This window comes from Haematobia irritans, chromosome 5 (assembly GCF_050003625.1).
Source record: "Haematobia irritans isolate KBUSLIRL chromosome 5, ASM5000362v1, whole genome shotgun sequence".
Taxonomy (NCBI): Eukaryota; Metazoa; Arthropoda; class Insecta; order Diptera; family Muscidae; genus Haematobia; species Haematobia irritans.
Window position 1 is genome coordinate 172128946 of NC_134401.1, and position 20570 is coordinate 172149515.

General features: G+C 34.9%; 1 protein-coding gene across 2 annotated transcripts in view; it reads right to left on the reverse strand.

Annotated features, from left to right (window-relative positions):
* Drl-2 (tyrosine-protein kinase derailed 2) overlaps positions 1-20570 on the reverse strand; it is a 251743-nt gene that overhangs the window by 224956 nt on the left and 6217 nt on the right. For both annotated transcript variants that reach the window (XM_075310862.1, XM_075310860.1), the window contains exon 2: positions 15633-16436. The gene's annotated coding sequence lies outside the window, so the exon portion shown is untranslated. The remainder of the gene's footprint in view (positions 1-15632; positions 16437-20570) is intronic.

Genomic DNA, 20570 nt, shown 5'->3' on the forward strand with positions numbered 1-20570 from the left:
GCCTGAGTTTAAATTTTTTCTTACTTAATTTCAATTGGAGCCGTTTGCAAGAAAAAATACAAACTATTTACCCAGTATGAACCCGATAGCTTTATTACTGAATGATTTGGAAATAATGCTTACGAAATTGAAAAAAATCTCCCTACATTGGCATCCCTAGCATCCACCTACACAATTCCATTGCAGTGAAAGGTTCAAGGTGTATTGAGACCGTTAACTTTTACACAGCTATGTAGGTGTGTGTGTATGTATGTGTGAGCGTTTTCCGGACATTTTTGTCCCAATGTATTTTAGCCCTGTTAGGCCAAATGGTCTTTTGTTAGATCTGCTTAAAGTTATTGCGGCTGCTTTGACAGCCGAGTTTTTTTTGTATTGCCCATTGCCTGTAGCTTTGGAGTTAAATTTGAAAGTTGAATTTGGTGCCATTTGGTGCAGGAGGAGTGTGTGTAGTCTCTGTGGCAGTGATATTGGCAATTGTTGAAAAAAGATATGTGTGACACAATGGGCCATAAAATTTGATTTACGTTTAGCATTATTAAAATGTTTTGTACATGCGAGTGTCTATGGTCCCTTGTAAATGTAGGCGTATGTGTAAGTGGCAGTGGTAGGGCATTCAAACGTTGCATATGGATCGGAGTTATAAATTTTGATTTCGATTTTTTTCTTTTTGTTTCGTTTTCATTGTGAGTTAGGCTTTCCCTTTTTCCCCATTTGTCATTTTATTTGAAAGTGGATACCTAGCCACTGTCATCATCAGGGATTATTTGAATTTGAATTTTTAGTTAGCCAACTGAAAGAGAAAGCGAGATGGGGAGATCTTCCTTTCAACTGTCTGTACATCACCAAGCCAAGTCCATCCCTAAAACCAAAGCCATATATTAAGAGAATAAGACCAGTTCATGGTAGTAGAGGACCTCGTTATCAAATTGTATGCATCTATGCCATAATGATAAAAAACCAATTCAAAACTGAACGTGGTGACAGTTATGAGTCATTTGAGCTAGGTAGCCCATTTGTGATATTGGGGGGAGAGGAGGGGTTTCCATCGCTTAACCAGCTGTCCTTTTATGGTGCTCCTTTTGGCTTTTGCCTTATGCAATGTGTTAATATTTTCCTTTGGTTTTTAAAAGACATTAATTCATTGTTATTGGTTTGTTGGATGCCTTTGTTCTTTTTCCACGGCAGCATACACCAAAGCAATAAGGTGGGGGAGGATTTCCTCCAAAAAGAAGTGAATGCGCGCCTTTTGCAATTTGGTTTTTCGTTAGTGAGGTGTTCATTCAATAAGTTCAGTGTTAAAGGCTAAAACCTATATCGTCCTTGTGCCAACTGTCTAAGAATATTGCATATAACCACTAATCCAAGGGTGGGTGATTGTTTTTATGGCAACGCTCGCTAAAATACACAAATGCCAAAGTGGCAGTCCTTGCATAGAGCACAAACGTCTGCATGTAAGAAAGTGCTTTTAGCCAAATTAATAGAGACTTCAAAACAAGCCATCCACAGCTCATAAATACCCACGCACACATACAGGCACTTTCATTATGGGGAAAGAAACGAAGCTTTCTCCTGTCTGCCTGTCCTTGTCTTCGCTAAGGAAAATGAAAATTGCATTGACCAGCCTGTTAACAGTTGTCTAACATGCCAGGAAGTGGAAAAAAGTGGCCCCTTGTTTTTTATTTATGCTCTTAGAATGTTTATGTATCGGCGCAAAAAACAAACAGGGGGACGAGGTATGTCCTGTTTCCTTGCAGGCTATGTGAACTGTAACATCAGCTGTTTACTTTGGCCCATGTTGTAATTTTAGCCGGGCTTTCTTTTTTCCAAAGAACTCATAAAAATGAAAACAAACAATAAAGGACGATAGACATACACAAAAAACACATACCACATCACTTTTATTATGACAAAAAACAACAACCACCCACAACAAGACACAGTGGCCGATATGGGATAGTTTGGGAGAAAATAATTAAAACAGTGGTCTTAAATTGGCTCTAACCAACACAAAAAGACGAAATTTTCTTTATTATCGACTGTCCTATTTAAGTGCCAATAAAACTGAATTTTTCGACATGAAATGCAACGATTTCCCTAATTTTCTTATTTGATGCTAAGGAAAATTGTTAAGCGCCAAAAGAAAACTTCGTTTGTCTAAAGTTGCGTTCTTCAGAAAAGAAACATTTACTTGCTGCACAATTTAATTACAGCAATCCTAAATAAGGTTATGGTATTGGATCTTAAACGAGGCGTATATATTTCGCTTCTAACTGACTGACGATCATAAGACCTGTGGACCCAAAAATCACATACATTTTCATCATGACAAATTCATTGATTTTTCTTTGTCAATTGGCCCTTGTCTGATCATCATCCCGATTATATTTGGGATATTAATCATACAAGTATGGCTCGAAAAGAATAATAAACAAAATTTAGAATAGCTGCGTTTTGAACACAGTCTCGTTTTAACTTGGAACGCAGAAATGTTTTCCCTTTAAAAGCACATTAGTTTCAAAGGAAAGTTTTTTTTGTTTGGTTATAGAGTCAGTCCTTCACCGTCCTTCAATTGATGCTCTGGCAATAAGAGATCGTGGAAGTTTGTTACCTTATCTTCCAAGCCATCAAAATGGACGATTGAACCTTAGTAAATCAATTTTGACATAAAGGGAGAAAGAATTCTATACCATGACCAAGCGCAGTATACATCCCCCATTTAGCTTCAAGGGACAATAGTAGAACCACCAATTTATCATTTAGAATCCGGGACACTACCGTGACCACATGCGTTATAAACAAAAATACAAATCAGCTGTGGATTCTCTGGAAAATTCGCATTCGTTAAGAGGGCTTATACTAAACGAAATTAAACTGCTCTTGCGATAGTCTTTAATTTGAATATTTATTTGATCACCATGGCAGTACGACTTTCTATACGAAAGCTTCCCACAAAAAATGGATGTTGTTCCAAACATTTCTTCTAAAGCACATCCCGCTTCGACCTAACACCAAAAAGTTTTTCAGCGGTGGATTATCCCACCTCAGTAATGCTGGTGACATTTCTGAGGGTTTCAAAGCTTCTCTAAGTGGTTTCACTGCAATGTGGAGCGCCTCTCGGACTCGGCTATAAAAAGGAGGTCCCTTGTCATTTAGCTTACCATGGAATCGGGCAGCACTCAATGATAAAAGAGAAGTTCACCAATGTGGTATCACAATGGACTGAATAGTCTAACAAGTTGGCTGATAAGTCCCCGGTCTAACAAAGAAAAACACATTTTTTTGTCAAAATTCGTTTTTATTATTCAACATAGTTCCCTTCAAGAGCGACACAACGATTATAACGACCTTCCAATTTTTTGATGCCATTTTGGTAATACTCCTTCGGTTTTGCCTCAAAATAGGCCTCAGTTTCGGCGATCACCTCTTCATTGCAGCCAAATTTTTTCCCTGCGAGCATCCTTTGGAGGTCTGAGAACTAGAAAAAGTCGCTGGGGCCAGATCTGGAGAATACGGTGGGTGGGGAATCAATTCGAAGCCCAATTCATGAATTTTTGCCATCGTTCTCAATGACATGTGGCACGGTGCGTTGTCTTGGTGGAACAACACTTTTTTATTCTTCATATGGGGCCCTTTTGCGCGATTTCGACCCTCAAACACTCCAATAACGCCATATAATAGTCACTGTTGATGGGTTTTCCCTTCTCAAGATAATCGATTAAAATTATTCCATGCGCATCCCAAAAAACAGAGGCCATTACTTTGCCAGCGGGCTTTTGAGTCTTTCCACGCTTCGGAGATGGTTCACCGGGTGCTGTCCACTCAGCCGGCTGTCGGTTGGACTGAGGAGTGTAGTGATGGAACCATGTTTCATCCATTGTCACATATCGACGGAAAAACTCGGGTGTACTACGAGTTAACAGCTGCAAACACCGCTCAGAATTATCAACACGTTATTGTTTTTGGTCAAATGTGAGCTCGCGCGGCACTTATCAGCCAACCTGTCATGACGAACTAAAAAGCAACAAAATAACTTGAAATTAACCGGTTACTGATTAACTAACTGACCGAACTAGACTAATGCTTAACACTAAAGGAAAGAGTCGATTTCGGAATATCTCTTTTTTCTTCGTCAAGTGCGAGCGCATTCCGCAGCAAATCGACACAGTTAAGTCCTGACAACCTTTTGAATGCCATAAATACGTTGCCTTCACATTTAAGAACGATTGTACAGACATGTCTTTACAGTTCAAAGTATAGACTGTTTCTAAGTCTATTAAGTGTAACAATTGATTATGGTATTACTGACTGCTTTGAATCGACGCAGAAATCCTTTGGGATTGCGCTTAAACAGAGTCAAGCACTCTTCCGAATTAGTCTCTCTGTTGTTCCAAATGAGTAAACTTGGCACAAATTGCGCCAGCAGCTTAAATTTCTTTGACGAAGGACCCAGCGTCAATTTGTGCTCTGGCAATAAGAGATCGTGGATTTTTGTTACATTATTTTCCAGGTCATCAAAATCGAGGAGGGAACACGTTGAACCTTAGTAAATCAATCTACGTCAAGATATAAGGGGAGAATGAATTATATACCATGATCAAACGCTGTTTTAGTCCCCGTTTTAGCTTCAAGAGACAATAGTAGAACCACCAATCGATCGATCCTTTTCCATTCTATTGTGGTATTAACAAAAATTTGAATCAGTTGTGGTTTCACTGGAAAATTTGCATTCGAATTTTAGGGACAAGAAATTTTTGAGATTTCATCAATATTGTTTAGTTCAGTATGATAGTCACCATTAATGGGGTTTATACTGAACGACATTAAATTGCCCCTTCGATAGTCTTGCCTTTGGAGGTTAGGGTAAGTATTTATTGGACCACCTTGACTTTCTATACGAAAGCTTCATGATTCACGTTCTTAGACTTGAATCGCGTAGTTATATGGTTTTCAGGGGGCTTGTAATTAGCATAGTTCTTTTTTTTTCATATATTCCATTTGTGTTCTTGGAATCCACTGTGCTTTCTCCAAAAACCCCTCTAATGATTTACTAAAGTACCAATAGAATATTTTTTTATAGAAAGGGGAACATAAGGCTTCTTCTTATATTCTATGCAAGTTCGTTTTGTCCATCTGTATACCCCCAAGTATTTCAATTTCCTGGTTTTCTCCCTTTATCTCTCTCACACTCGCTCTCTCCATCCCAAAAATTTCTTGGTCTTTGTGTCCTTATGTAAATGATGGAAATGGATGGTGATGACTAAATTCCTTAGAAATTCACAATATTAACGATATTGTTAACGATTTTCCCTTTTTCTTCGATTTTTTAATAAGCAATGCGGTCTAGGTAAATGGGTGGGTGGTTTCTTTGTTGGTCTTCTGGTCTTGTGATGATGTAGCTTTTGGGTGACCATTTTTTTCCAGAGAAATGTCTTCAAAATTTATATTCCCGAAAGCTAATAAAACCATTAGAATTTATTGACAAATTGCACAGAAAGTTACTTAAAACTTGCTCAAGCATTTAACGATGTCTGCCCCAATAAAAAAAAAATCAATTTTACTTCATAAAAATGTAGATTTCGACCTTAATGTTGTCTTGGTCCTATTTCCTCGCATAAGATAAACGAAAGAAATTTCTTATACACCCAGGGGGTGAATGAATTTAATGATTCGCCATAAAAAGGACCGATATTTATTTTTCATTGAGAATTTTAATGAGGCAATAATGTGTTTGGGGAAAACCACATGGACTAACCATTGACTGAACTGCAATATTAATTCTTCAATAACATTGTAACGACAAGAAATGACATTAATGTACAAATTGAGGTTTTCCTTGTTGTTTTTGTTGTTGCTGATGTTAATACAGCTCAGCAGGAAAGATTGAAACCTTTTAAATATTGTGCAAGTTAATGTTTTTTATTGTTGTTGTTATTATTAATTGGTTATTGTTGGAAAACCAATGAAGATTAATATTTCCGTTTTAACTCAATAAAATAAAAATCAATATCTCTCACAGCATGTTAATGAAAATACCACAACAAAGAATAAAATTGTAACAAATACAATTTGCAAGGAATTTATGTATAAACAATTTATTTGTATATGTAATATTACAAAAAACAACAAAAAGTAAATAAAGGTTAACAAAATGAAGAATGTTTCAACAAAATAATTTGGTTTTTTTGTTTAAATGAAATAAAATTTTATTAAGGCAACTTGTCTCCAATGTTTTTTTTTCCAATAAATTCATTATTGTACCTTGACCAGAACGCCGAGCAGAGAAGTTAAAATAAAACGAGCAGAAAATAATGACTAAGAACTCAATATAGTCGTGCATTTACAACCATTATTATGGTCATATTGAATATAATATAGTCATGATGTAATATGTTTATCAGCAGAAAACACAAATTGTTACAAAATTTTTATTTTTGCGATAACTAATTTTTGATCCAAAAATACAGTCCATTTCGCTTATATCAAGCGCTATCAGAAAATAGTGTTAGTGTTTTTATATTCTGCAAAAGCATCAACGTTCATTACAAAAAATTATATACTTTTCTTCTAAACAGACTCCCTTACAGCGAAAACAAATGGGAACCGATACTTGTTTGTCTAAAATTTCGTTTGGGATGAAAGAACTATTTTTTTGTTTGTACGAAAGAAATAAATAAAAAGTACTTAAGATTTTTTTTTTTTTTTTGAATTTGTTGAAAAAATATTTTTTACAATTTGTTGGGTGTAGCCGCCAAATCTTGAAATATTAAAAATATTTGGTCGTTGATTCCACTGCGATTTTGCGCAGTACCATCAATGATCGTTTGGATGTTGCGAACTACGATTATTCTCATTCAGCTTTACCTTCATACACGCAAAGAAACAAAACGTTTGGAAAACGTGTACGGAAAACGTTTTTCTTTTGTTAGAGTTTTTTGAATTGCTTCGCAAAGTATATACTTTTATCACCAAAAATATTCGTTTGAGACAAAATTTTTATTTTTTCAATAAAAAAAGTTATTTTTGAACCAACAACACGGTCCATTTCGTTTATATCAAACGCTGTTCTTTTCTGGCTTTAGGTCTTTAATAAGACACATTTTACAGTTCACAGTAAAAATTTATTATAGTAGAATGTAATGTTGAACATTTTTTCGGGATCTTCCGAACATATCTGGAATATATGTAAAAAAAAAACAAAAAAAAAACTTTGGTCGAAACAGAGATCGAACCCACGACCCTTGGCATGCAAGTTGGACGTAGCAACCACTGCTCCACGGTGCCAAACTAAATGTTTGTTTCTGTTAAATAAACTTTGTTTATTCGGTTCTTGGGCGCCGCAAGCTATGCTACATAAATATAACTTATATGGATATTTATCTATTGATGACCATAACAGGTACATAGCTCAGTGGTTAGTGTGTTGGCTTACAAAGTGCATGGTCCGCGGTTCGATTCTCCGTCCAGGCGAAAGGTAAAAAAAATTTAAAAATTTATAAAATCGTATAATTTCTTCTACATTGTTTGTATTACAGAAAAAGGTGCTAAGAACTAAAAAACTTCGTGGAAGTGAGAAAGATGTGAGGGAAAATGCAATTAGCCAGAAAAATTTTTTTGAGTTAGTCTTTATGAAATTGTTTTTACATCCTGGAAAAGAATAAACGTTTATCACAAAAAGTATATACTTTTCTTCCAAATACACTTCCTTTCAACGAAAAGCAAATGAGAAACGAACTTTGTTTGTCTAAAATTTCGTTTGGGAGGAAAGAATTATTTTTTTGCGTGTAGACTTATAATATAAGAATAATATTAGAAGGAAATGTAGCATTGGCCATCAGCTAAAATTAAAAAAAAAAAAACAGTTAGACCAAATCCGAATTGCCGAGCCTCACGCTTGACACTTGCCATCAGATTTTGTACAGCCACCTTGTCCACCTTCTTCGCCGCAGAAAGCCAGTTTTCCGTGAACTGCTGCTCGTCCTTAGCAGTTTTTTTGGTCTTCTTTAGGTTCCGCTTGACAATAGCCCAGTATTTCTCAATTGGTCGGAGCTCTGGCGTGTTGGGAGGGTTCTTGTCCTTGGGAACCACCTGCACGTTGTTGGCGGCGTACCACTCCATGGCCTTTTTACCGTAATGGCAAGATGCCAAATCCGGCCAAAACAGTACGGAACAACCGTGTTTCTTCAGGAAAGGCAGCAGACGTTTATTCAAACACTCTTTCACGTAAATTTCTTGGTTGACAGTCCCGGAAGCTATGAAAATGCTGCTTTTCAAGCCACAGGTACAGATGGCTTGCCAAACCAGATATTTCTTTGCGAACTTTGACAGTTTTATGTGCTTGAAAATATCTGCTACCTTTCCCCTTCCTTTTGCCGTATAAAACTCCTGTTCCGAAAGCTGCTTGTAGTCGGCTTTGACGTAGGTTTCGTTGTCCATTACCACGCAGTCAAACTTCGTCAGCATCGCCGGGGATCACGCTTTGGCCGTCGTATTTTGTTTATCATCGCGATTTGGAGTGGTTTTAAGTCGATAGTCTGGCTCGTTTTTTGGCTCGATGCACGGTTGTAGACGATACATCCAGCTTATTTGCGGCATCTCGGGGAGAGAGGTTAGGGTTTCGCTTGAAACTACCGGCAACTCTCTTTGTCGTCTCAGCGGCTTCCGGTTTTCGATTTCCCCCCGATCCAGACTTCCTGGCTATCGACAAACGTTCCCCAAACACTTTAATTACATTTGTAACGGTTGATTTGGCAACTTTTAGCGATTTTGCCAGCTTTGCGTGCGAGTAGCTCGGATTTTCGCGATGCGCGAGGAAAATTTTGATACGCTGCTCTTCTTGCTTGGACGGCATTTTGACAACTGAAGAGTGAATTCCAAAATCAAAATAGGAGCAACATTCCACACACACACACCTTCAAAATGAGGGGTGATCAGGTTTTTTAAATGCAAAATTGAAAGAAATACGTCAAGTTTATATTGAACAAATTTTGACCGTATCACCCTTTAAGAATTGTTTGGCTTCATTCTAGACTGTTGTTCTAGGCGAAAAAAGCAGTGATCTTCCGCTATGGTAATTCTTCGGCATAAGCCACTTCCTTCTAGTAGACATGATAAATTGGGATACGAATTGCTACCACATTCAACTTAATACATCAACCGAATACTGGTTTAGAGAAACCTACCTCTTTTCAACCTACCCCAAACCACAAAAATCTCTGTTTAGGCCAATTCTATCGAGGAAAAACGAGACAATGGCGAAGAAAAAATTGCCACCATTCCAAAATCTTTATTTGGGCTAATTCCACCGAGGAAAAAAAGAGACAATTTTGAAGAAAAAATAGCCGCCATTCCAATATCTTTCTGTCCATCCATCTATCCTTGCCAGACTGTTGAATTTGGATTATAAAAAATATAAAAAATTAATTATTAATTAAAAAAAAATAATATGTTACCATAACATGAGTGATTGTCCTATCAAATTTATTGTCCAATTGATTGTCCAATTTATTTTAATCTGTTTTTGAATCTTATGAAAGTCACCAAAATATAGCCCTCGAAGCTTTCGATTCAATTTGGATTCACGCATAAATTTACAAACCATATTTGCAGACGTAAAACTCTGCTCCTACTGCACATAATAGGCTATATAAAATAATTTCTATTTTGTTGCCTAACACATATTTAGCTTAATCCGTCGCTTTAAACAAATGGTCTAATTTTATGTTTGAAGCTAATTTGCAAATTATTATCACATACTTTACCTGGTTTACTCTAACGCTTAAAAACTGTATATGTGTGACCCACCCCAACACCCTAACAAAAATTGTCATTCATGAGTAATAACCGACCTTCCACGACTTTAAATGAATTAGGTGAGCAAAAGGCTTTTCCACTCGTTTGGTGAAAACAAACAGAAATTTTATGCAAACACATAGCCATCAAACGCCGCCGAGAAACAAAATTAAATTATCTTTTTTTCAACAAAAATTTCCACAACATGCGAATAAACACAGAATGTATAATTTCTACCTGTTTTACTCTTTTGGTTTTTTAAATTTCAATTTAAATGGAAAGGAGAGTGTGGCTGCTAGAGTACGAGAAGCTACGTAGCTATGAAATAAAAGACAAGGCAGAAAAGTATATATACGTATACACATCTCGCATTTAAAATGTCCTTTTGAACACATTTTAATAAAATTTAATTAAAGCATTTTAACATGTCTGTTTTTTTATGTTTTGTTGCTTTCGTTCTTTCGTTCGTTCTCATGCAACATGAAAGTCGGCAGCAAAAACAAAAACACCGTATAAACTCCTCTTATTCGATAAGCTCCAAAAAGGATACGGATGGAAACACACGACAACCACAAGTAAATGTAGCATTTCCGTTAACATGCTCGCACACTTCACATTCACATTCACTCAGCCTCTAGACCACATCACTTTACCATCATGATGATGATCAACACCAGCAGGCTTTAGTTACAGTTACACCACCACCACCATAAACCCGGTTATGGCCAGAGAAAATACTGTTGTTGTTATTTTTGTGGCAAGAGATGAAGTGCAAGGAATTACATTTAAGAGAGTGTTTTAGGGGCGATGGTGAGAGAGAGAGAGGGGGAGTAAAAAACACTACCCTTGAAATGAATTTAAACAATTTGCATATCAACTTGGCCGATATGGCTGGAGACAGCCCAAAAACGTACTTCAGCGTCAAACTATAGCAGTAGGTGTTGGATAAGGTCGGTGACCGACCATCTGTGCCAATACCACTGAACTGAACTTTCCCGTAAGTGTTAGACCATGTCGACTTCCGGCAGCCTGATGTAGTCTCACTAACTGCTTGCTGGGCATCGGGCAAATGGCAGCACATCATGTGAATGTCCGAACACTTGTTTCAGCCACAAAATAATTAAGAATGATCCATCCATACGGGTTGGCATGAGATTGTCAGCTTTGGCTACGATGCTTGATGAGGCGCTACCATAGAAAATTTTGTAGAGACAGAAAATTTACAAAATTGCTTTATGGAAAATCTCCTAATGTACTTTGTAGAGGATAAAAGAGAGAATGATTGAATTATGTTCTTAGAGTTAACGTTGGAGCCTAATAATGTGAGACTAAAGCCATTTTGGAAAGTTGTTGAGAACATTTGCGTACATTCGGTCGGACTGATTTATACATCAACTTTTGAAGAAATGGAGTATTTCACTTTAAATAAGGTAACCAATGGACACAGACACCATATCTAACCTAAAGATATGGTGTCTGTCTATTGTTGCACTGAAAAAAATATATTGAACTAATATGAAAGATAATGAAAACTAAATTTTAGAAATTTGCGCAGGTTTAGAACAAACCTAATCGAAAGGAAATTTCGATTAAAAGAACACAGAAAAAATATCACCAAAATATTTTCAATTAAAAATTTAATGTAAGTTGAAACTTTTTTTCAATTAATGAATTAATTGATACAATTATCTTTTTAATCAAGATAGAAACATTAATTTAATTAAGTCAACGATCGAAAAATTAATTGATAAAATTAAGTTTTTATTCAAACTCCGAAAACCAAGTCAGTTAAAAATGGTGATGGATTCTTTTTAATTTTTAATTAAAAACTTATTTCAAACAATCAATTTTTAATCAAGCTAAAAACACTAACGGTCAATTTCATGTGGCTCCGTTAGGCTTTAACTGCCAGTTAGCAGAAAATAAATTGCAAAAATCTTCTCTCCGGTTAAATTTAGTTGAAATTTTTCCTACCTGGCATATGGAAGGTATAGACAGGAAGAAAGATATGTTTAAAGTGCATTTTAAAAGTTAGTTAGCTAACGTAACACTAACGGTGCTTCATGAAAATGGGAGTATGTTAAGTCAGTTAAGGAGTAATGGAAAATAGAAATTAATTGGAATTTGCTAATGCAATTAATTAATTTTTATTTTGTTAATGTCCAATTAAAAATGTGATTGAAACTATAATTTTCGTGTTTGAAGACATATCAATTAAAAAATTAATTTCGTGATTGAATCAGAAAAAAATTTAAAAAAAAACTTCAAGTATAGGCTTTATTGAGAATTTCATATTTGTTACTTAAAGTTTTCTTTTAAAATTTTTTTAAGTAATTCCACATAATAACCGGCAATTTTACATTTAACAAGTGTATACAGCAGTAAGTTCGGCCGGGCCGCATCTTAAATACCCACCACCATGAATCAAATATTAGAGTTTCCTTTAAAAATTTAAGGGGGGTTTAATGACAGATATTTTCCCAAGCAGATCAGTTCAACCAGTACGCTTCCCGAGGATAAATGTAAAGATTTTACCTACGAAGACAAGATCAGATTCTGGATTTATAAGAACCATTTTTTGTTTGAATTTTAAAGGAATCATAAACATCTCTTGTAAGTGTACAAGAAAATGATGAAAACACGTCTTGATTTGACATCTAAAATCTGTAGATTTTTACCCCAATTATTTAAATGATTACGAGAAGTAAAATCTGGAAATTTTACATTCAGTTTCAAGCAATTTTCATGATCAGTGCACCTTCTGTACCCTCAAGATCTGAAATCGGTCTATATGGAGGCCTTACCAAATGTAGCGATAAAAACTAAATCGTATACACTTTTTTGTGTGTCTAATATGCCAGAATATTTTCAATTTTTGGCAAATCGGATAAAAACTACAATTTATAGAAACCCTAGGAGTTAAATAGGGTGATCGGTCTAATCTAATGGGGGCTATGTCAACAACATAGAGGGATACACAGCACATCTAATTGTACCTCTGGAATCTAGACCCCAAATCGGAGGGCCGGTTTATAAGGGAGCTATATCAAAAACTGTACCGATACATAATATATCTGGCACACCTTTTTGTGGTCCTAGAATACCTCTAGATACCCAATTTCAGGACAATTGGGTAAAAACTATGTATTCTAGAAGCATAAGGAATAAAATCGGGAGATCGGTCCATATGGGGGCTATATCAAAACATCATCCGATACTCTCCATTTTCGGCACACCTCTTTATGGTCCTAGATTTCCAATTTCAGGCAAATTGGATAAAAACTACGGTTTGTATGGGATCGGTTTATATGGGAGCTATATTCAAAACCTAGACCGATATAAACCATCTTCGAACTTGCCCTGCGTGCAGACAAAAGACGATTCTGTGGACGATAGCTCCATTATTCACGACTGTAGAGTGATTACAACATGTTTATATCGTCTTAGAATTTCTCCCTGATCAAGAATATATATACTTTATATAGTCGGAAATCGATATTTCAATGTGTTACAAACGGAATGACAAACATATTATACCCCCGTCACCATTCTATGGTGGTGGGTATAAAAATTCATACCAGATTCCAAGAGAGAATCGTAGTAAGGATACAATTAGGACACAGATCTCTTTAAAATTTGAGTTTTGCATACTTGATTCTAGGAAAGAAATTTTAATTTATTCGTTTTCTCAGCTTCCAGGTGCTATCAAAGTCATTTAAAACGTGTTAACGAAAACTTAAATTTAGAATATCAGACCCGACTTCATTTAGAAACTAATATTTCAGGATACAAAATTTACCGGATACGAAATTAAAATAATTGGATAATGTGACGAAACTGAGCTAATATGTGGTGGAGCTAGATACGGAGATCTAATTCAATTTGCAGAACCACAGCATAGTCAAGGTGGGAAAAGTGCTGGCGATAAAAGAATGTGACTCTAAATGCGAAAACGGAGATGCTAAAAATGCTTTAAATTTGTTTGCAACTAACAGACATATTTTTTATATTTTTTCTTAATGTATAAAAATCTTAATTGTCTTATTCTCTTTTTTTTGGAATTTCCTTATTTCCAAATGCAGCATATTTTTAGTTTTTCTCTTTTTACTTTTTTGTTGATTCCTTTTTGATGATAAACGACTTTAATTTCAGCAATTTTATGGCAACAACTATGCAGCTTTTAAATATTTTCATTTTAAAATTTAATCCTTATGCTTCAAAAAGAAAAACAAAATAAGTAGGAAAAAAACTTTAAGAAGCCTTAGAGAAGAAATTTAATTTCCGTTTTCATTTCCATTTGCCTCCATGAAATTTAAAGCTGAACTAAGTTCTATACACATATCTAGGTAAACGGTTATGTTTAGATATAAAGGATCTTCTATACGCATATATTGTAGTATTTTCTTAAAAGAAGGTCATTTCAATTTGCTACACTCTATAGATTTCAATCATTTATGGAGGAAAAAATACATATTAAAGCTTAAAAGTAAAATTTGTGTTAGAATTTTCTATAGACTCCAGAGGTTAAAAAAACTGTTTCTTTGTTATTCTTTAAAAGGTCAACAAAAGAAGGAGAAATTGATGTATGCCAAATTATTATTTTTGGGCCATCCCTAAGGGCTAAAATAGAGATTAGTGAAAGAAAGGGGAATTTTTCAAGTCATTTGGAAAACTTCATTTTAATAAAAATTTCTTTGCAAGAAGAAGTGGCCTTTAATAATCATCACCATTACCAATCTCACCACCATCATCATCATTCTCATGAATGCAATGAAAATCAATAGTGTGTATGTGTGTTTGTAAGTTTATTCACAGGATAATGATAAATATGATGGTATTGAAATAACATTCCTTGGGGATATGTGGATGTGTGAACATTAAAGCAATCCAAAGTTCTTTGGACTAACACTTCACCCTTGGCTATCGATGGATGTCTTGTGCTCAGCTCGAGTATGAGTCAATAATGGCCTAAGCAAACTTATTATGATGGTCTACAGCATCCGTTTCCCCAACGTGAATCAACAAAGATTCGCTTTGGTGATGGAGAGAGGGGAAGAGAATAGTAAGTAAAACCACTATAAAAACAAACTATGACAATACATTTTCAATTAATAGACAACACCCTAAGAAGGATTCTGGAAAACCTTCATCACACAAAAAAGGAAAACTAAATATCCTCACTTCACCTCTCCATCTTTTCTTGGGTTTCAGAGAAATTCTACTCTTCCTTTGTATGAGAGTAGGTGGCTGTCTCTATATAAGAAGGCTGAGGTTTCCTTTTGTGTAAAAAGGATTCCATTTCATTATTAATAACAGTCATCGTCCTCTTCTGTCATTCTGTGAATGCCAGAGGAAGGAGAATTTTAAAGAAGGTAAGCCCAAGCTCAACACATGAAAATCGAAACTGAAAATGAAATACAATGTCCACATAAAGCAACAACATCAACAATAGCTAGAACATAGGTAGGTATGTTCTACAAGGATATTAGATTGACTAAAGGACCTCCTGTTCTTACCAAAGGGATATGTGTTTTGGAGTTGGTTTGGTTTTTGTCTCTAGGTGTCCTTGTGAATGAGTGTTAAACACAGAAAAGGTGTCAAATATTGTAAAGGATATGTAATTGAATCTGTGTTAAGTATGTTGCTATTGAGAAAAAAAAACATAAACAGAAATGAGAAAATCAAAAGTATTTTCTTTTTCGTTATTCCCACCCACTTCCCATGATAAGGGTATAGGCAAAAGGATATTATTAGTATAGGGTTTATTAGTAGATATTATTCTAAAGATTAGCCCATATCGGTTAAAGGGAGTCTTTGTGCGTGTAAAATAAATTCTTACTTACCCGTTTGGGGAGGGGGGGTAAGCAGCTTACTGCGGTCACATTTCCTTAGGCTAGGTAGACAGTTTTCTTGGTATTGATGTAATTGTATCCAGTTAGTTTTTCTTTTGAGCACACGCCTCTCACTGTAAAGCTTCCTGTGCTGGGAGTTTGAAGAACGTGCTATGTAAATTTGATACTTTTTCTCACTTTTTCGTTAAAGGACTTTTTCTTTTTTGGGATCCTTTGAAATTAATTTTAATTGATTTGTTTCGGATGCTTATTGGCGGTTGTTGGGTAGGGTCGTTTTGCGGTGACTTGTGGGCAAACTTTTTCTTGATGTCGGGACAAAAAGGGTTTCGTCTATTCTTTCTTAATTATAATTCCATGCTTTCGGGGCATACGATTTGCTAGTAATCCTTTTTATCTACCACATACAAACACCAAAGGATATAGCTAAGCATCGCAGAAGACCGTAGACACAATCACTCACACTTTGACAGAGTACAATTCATAGACGATAGATAACACGTTCCCTTTGGAAAAGTTGATCAAAGTTTTCTAAGGTTACAGGGTGTTGAGAGACGCATGGAACACTCACGCTTTGGGATAACAAAGATTGAACTCTGTTTTTATGACACTTTAATGAGTTGATTTTTATTTTTATTTTCGATGAACTTCCTTCAACGCTACTAAAGGGCACTAGACGCTCTAGACAATTTAGTAACTTTATGTTCATTAATTTTTGTCGTTTACCTTGTTTTGCTGTTTTTTTTTTGTTCCTGACTTGTTTGTTAATTTTATCCTTTTTATGTTATTTTATTTTCGCTGAAAAAGATGTTGAAAGAGGATGTTTTTTTGTTATAAAATTTTTTGCTTACACTCACACAAAAACACGTTCGAAAAACAAAGACACTCGTATTCGTAAATGGGATGTCATGTAGGGATCAAAAGAGATTTTCACACGGTAATGAATGTTACCTTTATACCCCAAAACGGCACAAAGTAAATTGGCAAGAGAGTAAACAAAAAAAAAAAACGAAACTGAGTTCTACTACACAAAACGTGCTGGCTAGAACGATGATGATGATGATGATGATGGTGCAGGTGTATTTCTCTGTGGTTGATTTTGCCAGGATTCAATGCAATCAGCAAATGACAAAGTGAATTTTTCTATTAATCCGATTTGATGAATTTCCAATTTATAGTCAGACGCATCGGCAACCATCAGACAGTGGATGAACTAAATCACTATGATAGTAGGAAATGATAGAGTATGAAATAAGCATGGAATACTCGGTCCTAGAAAATTATACCACGTATGCTGCAAGCCTAGATGATAGTGTAAAAGATAAAATTTTTTAACTATGCAAAGGGAAAACTGAAAACTGAATTTTTTTGCACAAAGAAACCCAACCAACTGCTAGTTGCGATGACCGAATACATTGATGTTTTATCTTCTTTTGAAAGAAGAAAAAAAAAGACAAAGTACAGTAAGTGTGATAGGCAACAACGAAAAGAGAGTTCCTAAAAATTCTGTGCATAACATACAAGCATATTAATTTCTCTCTATGAAATACCTAGAAATTCTAGCAAAAATGAAATGTAAGGCTATTGCATACTTTCTGGCGATTGTTTTTTTTTTCTAACAAAGAGCTTTGCATAGTTTTAGGAGTAGCAATGTTCTTATATGATTTTTGCTTCCCCTAAATTTCGAAAGTAAAACAAAAAAAAAAAACAAGATCTTTGTTAATTTTATCCATCCCTCTTTTTATCGGAAATATTTTACTGGCATAAAAAACGCCTAGAAATTCCAACAAAGTTATACTGTCAGATTATTGCATACTTCTAAGTGGTATGCATTCTAACAGGTGTAGTGCATACTTTTAATCTATGCTCTAATCTGCATTTTTCTTTTCATAATTTTCGCTAAAGCGAAAAATATTTGGCTTGGGTTTAAAGAAATAATCTTTAAATTAACTGTGATATTGAATTATTGGATTTATGATAAAAACCATCGAATATAAACTTAGATTTATTTTAAGATGTCTTTGATTTTTTGAAAACTGCTTTTACTATGAAGTGTCTCTTGTAATTTGGTTTCTTAAATGTGTATTTATCTCTTCAAGAATTAATTAAGAATTATAACCTAATAATAATTGTATAGAGGGTTTCGATTTTGGTTTCTCCCTTATATGTGTTTTTAATTTGAAGAAGTCGCGACTCGGAGTCTCGGAATTCCAATATCCTTAAATGAAACTAAAAGCCTTTGAGTCCACCCAAGCCCTTTTTTATTGTACTTTCGGGTACACACACTATTATATTAATTGTTTTTTTTTCAGACATTGTTTCATAGATATTGTAGATTTGATTCTCGAAATTGAGTCCCAGCGAAATAAGGCTCCAAAGAGAAATTGAATTATAGCTTGCAGCGAGTATTTGTGATTCGCAAAATAACGCCTGAAATTATGAAATTTTTTGGGTTGGGTCTATAAGTAAGGAAAGCCTAAAGTCGGACGGGCCGACTATATTATACCCTGCACCACATTTTAGATTCACATTTTCGATAGCATATCAAATCCGTCCAATGTGTTTGGTCCCATATATAACGGTTTATGTTCCCATATACATATATTTAAATTTGACCCTATCTGGACAAAATTTGTTAGAGTTGAACAAAATTTATGGACTTTAAATTTAAGTTGGCTAATGCCCTGGGGTGAAACACAATGTTAGTAAAAAACAAGTAAGGAAAGTCTACAGTCGGGCGGGTCCGACTATATTATACCCTGCACCACTTTGTAGATCTAAATTTTCGATACCATATCACATACATCACATGTGTTGGGGGCTATATATAAAGATTTGTCCCAAATACATACATTTAAATATCACTCGATCTGGACAGAATTTAATAAACTTCTACAAAATCTATAGACTCAAAATTTAAGTCGGCTAATGCACTAGGGTGGAACACAATGTTAGTAAAAAAAATATGGGAAACATTTAAATCTGAGGCAATTTTAAGGAAACTTCGCAAAAGTTTATTTATGATTTATCGCTCGATATATATGTATTAGAAGTTTAGGAAAATTTGAGTCATTTTTACAACTTTTCGACTTAGCAGTGGCGATTTTACAAGGAAAATGTTGGTATTTTGACCATTTTTGTCGAAATCAGAAAAACATATATATGGGAGCTATATCTAAATCTGAACCGATTACAACCAAATTTGGTACGCATAGCTACAATGCTAATTCTACTCCCTGTGCAAAATTTCAACTAAATCGGAGTTAAAAATTGGCCTCTGTGGTCATATGAGTGTAAATCGGGCGAAAGCTATATATGGGAGATATATCTAAATCTGAACCGATTTCAACCAAATTTGGCATGTATAGCTACAATGATAATTCTACTCCCTGTGCAAAATTTGAACTAAATCGGAGCAAAAATTGGCCTCTGTGGTCATATGAGTGTAAATCGGCCGAAAGCTATATATTCCCAGCAAAAACTAGGTAACTACAACTCATTACAATTTGCATTACCAGCAGTAAAACTCTCATTACACGTTGCATTACATTGCGATGAATTATAATGACTAACTTATAATGACAATAATAAATACTTCTCAGTAATTTGTGATGATTATTCTCCAAATGTAATGCAGTTGACCGATAATGGCTTAATAAAATGAAATAAATCATGGCATAATTAACTATAAACATCAACAGAATTGAGCATTTACTTAAAAAATTAAAAAAAATTAATCTAACGTTGATTCTGAAGATTTTCCATGCATTTCATAATAATGGTGATTTAAATGAATGTAGGTAGTAATCACGAATTTAACTCACTAGTTGTTTCAGTAAGTTTTCTAGTTTAATAATGGAATTAATTTGCAATTCATTCTGAGTTATATGTACATCCAAATTTATATCTCTCCTAATGGATTCGTTATAAACGGCATTATGCATTGTATTCTTTTTATTATTTTCATAAGGTTTAACATATACTGAAGGAAAATATTGTGAGACCAAAGTTTTTTTCGAGTTTTGCTTAGCATAGAATACGCATAACGTTATTTGCCTGGTCCAAGAGTGGATAAACTTACAGTTCATTCGACTTAAAAATGGGTATAATTACATGAAAAATAATTGTGCTGAAAAAAAATCCGAAAGATCCAAATTCGTCTCCTAGTATCTCTTCAATTCTCCGTTTCTTTGGCTCGTAATCAATACCAAATTAATTAGTGTAAATACAAAATCCTTGGAACCGGAAAAGCTTTTTTCAGCGTAGAGAACTACGTTCTATACTATTCAAAAACTATCCTTGTATGTACGTATGTGTATACAATGTTCGTTTAATTTAATTTACTTTTTAAGTTCCTATTCAAGTAGTGTCCATCTTACATCATTGATCCATTAGAATCCGTGACAGAAGTACTTATTTTCGAGATTTGGTTACCTGAGGAAATAAGTAGTTCTTTTACAAACTACGAACAAGTGATTACATATTAGGTGATCATATGCTCTTTATACACTATTTATTTCATGGCCGAAGGTATGCCAGAGGTGAAGTACTTTCCACCTAGGACATGCGTATGTAAATGTAATCCGAAGCGATGCCAATTAATAAGTGGTTATTAAATTTTAAATAGGCTTACCTACAAGATTACCGGGTAATGAGAGTTTTTGCTGGGTTGGAGCTATATCTAAATCTGAATCGATTTCAACAAAATTTGGCACGCATAGCAACAAGGCTAATTCTACTCCCTGTGCAAAATTTCAACTAAATCGGAGCAAAAAGTTTGCCTCTGTGGTCATATGAGTGTAAATCGGTCGAAAGCTATATATGGGAGCTATATCTAAATCTGAACCGATTTCAACCAAATTAGGCACGCAAAGCTACAATGCTAATTCTACTCCCTGTGCAAAATTTCAACCAAATTGGGGTAAAACTCTG